The sequence below is a fragment of the Melozone crissalis genome, unplaced genomic scaffold (genome assembly GCF_028551555.1).
Source record: "Melozone crissalis strain CALT ecotype California unplaced genomic scaffold, PUWL_Pcris_2 ptg000192l_1, whole genome shotgun sequence".
NCBI classification, from domain to species: Eukaryota; Metazoa; Chordata; class Aves; order Passeriformes; family Passerellidae; genus Melozone; species Melozone crissalis.
In genome coordinates this window covers 3,145,559-3,150,166 of record NW_026535957.1, presented here as the reverse complement: position 1 = coordinate 3,150,166, position 4,608 = coordinate 3,145,559, and positions in this window count along the sequence as shown.

Below are 4,608 nucleotides of genomic sequence, written 5' to 3'. Positions count from 1 at the left end.
GGAGACTCTTGTTGAACCATTACTTCATATTCCTAGTGGTCGTCTTTCTTCCAGGCTACAGCAGCTTTTACAGTTCTTCCTGATCCATCTGTAAAAACTGGCACAGCTAAAAACTGTCACAGCTTCCCCTGGCACAGAAGAGCAAAGTTGTTTCCCCTGAAAAGGAATCCTCTTAGTGAAATTCAAAATAAGATGAGAAGGTGTGCTGGTTTGATGGGGAAATGGAAATTCTGGGATGCTGTAGTCAAACCAATGTGTGCTCAGATTTTAATATTGGCACCTGATGTAGCCAGTGAGGTTTGGACACACCTCTGAGAACACACAGGAGTTAAAAACCAGAGCTGCGCCCCTGGGAAGCTGTCTTGAGACTTCGAGGGAAAGAAGTCAGATCTCCCTCTACCGTCCAGCTGCTGCTGCTGGGTGGGGGAGAGGCAGCCATGTGGTAGGCCTGGGCCTGGACAGAGATGGGGGAGTGAGGAGGCCCTTGAAGATAGAAGGGTGGAGGAGCACCAAGAGACATCGGGCAGCCTCCCCTCCCCCCATCCCCAGGAGAGAGAGAGAGGGAGAGCTGGCATCTGAATTTGATAGCTGCCGGCCCGGAACGAGAAGAGGGGGGAGCGTGGGGAGAAGGTGCCCGGCCAGAGCAGCGTGGGAGTTCCGGAGCTCTAAGACAAGCAGAGACTGAAATTTTTAACCCTTTTCTTGCATGATTGAGACCTTGCAAATGCTGATCCTCCTGAAGCTGAATGAGAAGAGAGATAAGCGAAGAGATAAGAAGGGATTAGCCATGAAGAAAGTAGAGAAGACTCTTGAATGAGGGGAGAGATGATAGAGTAGCCTTTTGGCTGGACTTTTTTTGTGTAGCCATAGACTGAACCATTTTTTTTCCTGTGACATAGAGACTGCATTTAGGGGGAGGCAGTGCCTCAGAACCAGGAGGGTTCAGTGTGGGTACCCCTCAGCCCCAGGGGGTGGAAAAACTAGAGGGGACAGATGTCCCGAAGGAAAGACTGTGCCTTTTTTAGAGTGAAACAAGACATCCTTGAAAGACAACCCTAGAAGCAGTTCTGGTCCATGCACAGTAGTGAAAGCACTAAGCATAGAAGGAAGGTGTCACAATAGCAAAGAACTTTCCGAGCAGTGCTGAGTGACATAGAAGCACACGAAGTTTCAACGTGTTTCCAGGAGAAGCCTATAGTGCAAGAAGGACTCCTCTCCTCTTCATGAACTGAGGATTGAGTATTCTAAAGAGTGGTGCCAGACTGAGAGTTAGTGATTTAGGAGAATGTATTGCTTTGAGAAATTTGGTGGGGGGGAGGAGAAAATTGCTTTTGTAAGGTTTTCATTTTCCTTGTATTTTTTTTTTCTTCTTTTCTTGTAGTTTAGTTAATAAAGTTTTCTTTATTTCTAAGCAAGAGCCTGCTTTGCTTATTCCTAGTCACATCACACAGCAGACACCAGAGAGAAGGTATTCTCATAGAGGCACTAGCATTGTGTCAGAGTCCAACCATGACAGAAAGTAAATGATATACTATTTGACCTGTAAAGGAAGATAAAGCAGATTGTAGCTCATGATTGTTTTGAAAACACCACTCAAAATACCATTGTTGTACTGGTATGACAATAGTTACAGGACCATGGCCTAAGGTGTCATGGCAGCGTCTGCGACCTTTGATAATGATGTCTGCAAAAAGCTTGTACAGACCTGGAGCTGTTTTTCAGGACCTGAAAGATAAAAATATCCAGTCCAAAAGATATGCAATTTTTCTTCCCTTTTATCATTCTATTGACACAACAATCTGCATGATATTTCATCATCTCTCAAAATAAAGAATTGCACACCAACAGAAACATCTATCCTTGTAACAAATCCAGATGTCAAGGCTAATTCAACTTCTACAGCCTTTTTTGCTGCAGTGGTCAAATGTCTCTCATCGGTAGAGGAAGTTTTCCCTGATAGTAAGTCATACAAAGGTTGTAGTTGGTGATTAGTTATCCCCAGGTATGGCCTAAGCCAACCTCTTGCAACAACCAATTTCTGCACATCAGCAGAGGTTTTAATTTCAATGTCCAATTTTACAGGTTAAGGCACAATTTGTGTATTGGTGACTATCAACCCCAAATATTTCCAAGGCATCTGTCTTTGAACTTCGTCTGGGGCGATAACCAAACCAACTAGAGTGTACACATCGTCCAGCAGTTTGAGGGCATTGGGTCTTCACATGCCCTGATTCTTCACAAGCTGAACATCTGGGTGAGGACTTTATGACTTTGCCAAAGCGGTCATTTTATGCTCAACCGAACCAACCTTTGAGCAAGCAACTACAAGATCAGACAGCAAGGGATCTCCCAGTAAAGAATCAATAATTCCCCTGCAATCATCGTTCGCATTTTCCTGTGCTAGCTGTCTGCATAAAATTTACCTCAACTTATCATCTTCTACTTGCTTCTCAAGGGCTGCAGCAACCCTCTCCAAAAACTGCAGAAAAAGTTCCTTCACCCCTTGCTGGATGGTAATATACCTTGTTTTAGGACCTGCCATCGCCATTGTTTTAAGTAAGGCACTCATACCCAGCTGCTGGGCCTGTGCCAGAACCAGGGGGTCCCATCTTGCCTGTAAATCCAGGTTAGAGAATGGTCCATTGCCCAGCAAGGCATCAACTCCCACAGCATGACGTAGATCGTGCTGAGGTAACTGCATATTGTCCAATGCTATTCTTTCAACCATTTGTTTCCAGGTAGCTTGAGACACACCATACTGCACTGGCTGAAACAGAATCCTAGAAAGGTGAACAATATCATAAGGGGCGAGTACATCAGCATTTAAAACACGAATCACTTGCATCACCTGTGAAGAGTTAACACCATACTGATCTACTTTTGACTGAAAGTCCTGTACAACCCTCCATGCAAAAACCTGATGACTATCTTGTTGTCCTGAATTAGGAGCAGCTTTGAAAACAGGAAAAGCCACAAGCCCACCAGAAGCAGCAGCAGCAGCAGCCATCTCCATCCTTTTAGGTGGACCTATTTTCTCTAACAAATTCCAATCTCCCACTTCAGCTGCTTTCATTCTCACATGCTCCCAAAATTGTAAAGAGTGTAAAGGAGTCACAGCCACCTGGCAGGGAGGCAGAGCACAAGAAACAGCTGGCCTGGATCTGCTACGAGGTCTAACAAATTCCTGCGTCTTTTTAGGTGTACTTTCAACTGGCAGTTCATTGTCAGAACTATCACTAGACAAAGAAGGACACAATGTTAAGGATTGCATTTTTCAACCAGTTCAGGAGGGAGGAGGGGGGCAGACGGTGCAACAGGGGATTGAGCAGAGGCAGATGACTCGAAGGAGGGCAGAGAAGGGGTGGATGGCTCAAGGAAAAGCAGGGGCTGGAGCAGCCGACCAAGAGGAGGGTGAGGGGGGAGCAGATGGCCCAGGGGGAGACAAAAGGGCCAATGACCCAGCCTGTTTTTCACTTCACTTCTGTAACTTCATTTTTGCTAACTGCTGTGCAGGCGTAAGATACTTTGGTTTTGTACTCAGTTCAATTAACGGCTGAGCAGGTGAACTATGCACAGGTTTAACATGGTCTTCTGGAGATAAATACCAAGAAACAGTCTTAGCCTGCCGTTTGATTCTCACAATAGCAAACCCTGGGGGAACCTCCACAGCAGCTGCAGCAGCCTCCTCAGGAGGAGATACATTGACAGGCTCAGCCTCATCTTCCACCTGTTCCTCTACTTCAGTTTCTTGCTCTAATTCCTGCTCCTCCAGTTCCTCCCCGCTATCTTATTCTGCTTTCCATTCCTTCAATGCCTCATACAACAGTCTCCAGGTAGTAGCCAAATGGACAACCGTCTTATCCCCCTTAGATATCACTTCCCCTAGTCTCTTCCAAACCTCTTTCCATGCCCAGACACTGAAGGCATTGTCGGCATCAGCTTCAAAGTCCTGTGATTTACACCATATCAGTAAGCTACAAAGAGCATAATCAGAAGCTTTAACATTTTTCCTTTTCAATAAAGATTTCCATGTGGACAAAATAGTCCTTTCCTTGTTTGATAAATTATGTCCCATTATTTTTCCCAATTATTCACCTCGAATCAGATGTTTGAATTAGGTCTGGACCTCTGCAGCATCCTTGCTGCCTTCACTCAGTTTTAGGGTACCCTTCACCTTTTTTCTCTCTTTTTTCTTTCCATTTTTTACAGTCCAGTTGCAATCACGGGGGGCAGGCACCAGATGTGGCTATAGAGCGCGACACAGAGCAAAACACCACAACTCCATCAGAAGGGTGTGAAAGAGAGATTTATTAGAGCAACATGTTGCTTTTATAGTTTTTCAAGATATTTACATTTACTTGAGACACATTCAGTGCCCGTAGGTCATAAGAGAGAAACAAAGTTCTCAGTGAGTGGCCAAGGAGCTACATCATTCTGTAAGCCAGCTAGAGTCTGTATCTCTTGTCTTTCTCTCCTTCATCGTGTCTCCATGATGACAACCATTGTGTCTTCCTCAGGAGAGATAGAGGACTTTCCTTATAATCGGGAAGCCTTTGCCGGCTCACAAGAACAGCACAGAATGCGTTTCCTACACTAAACTATAAAATA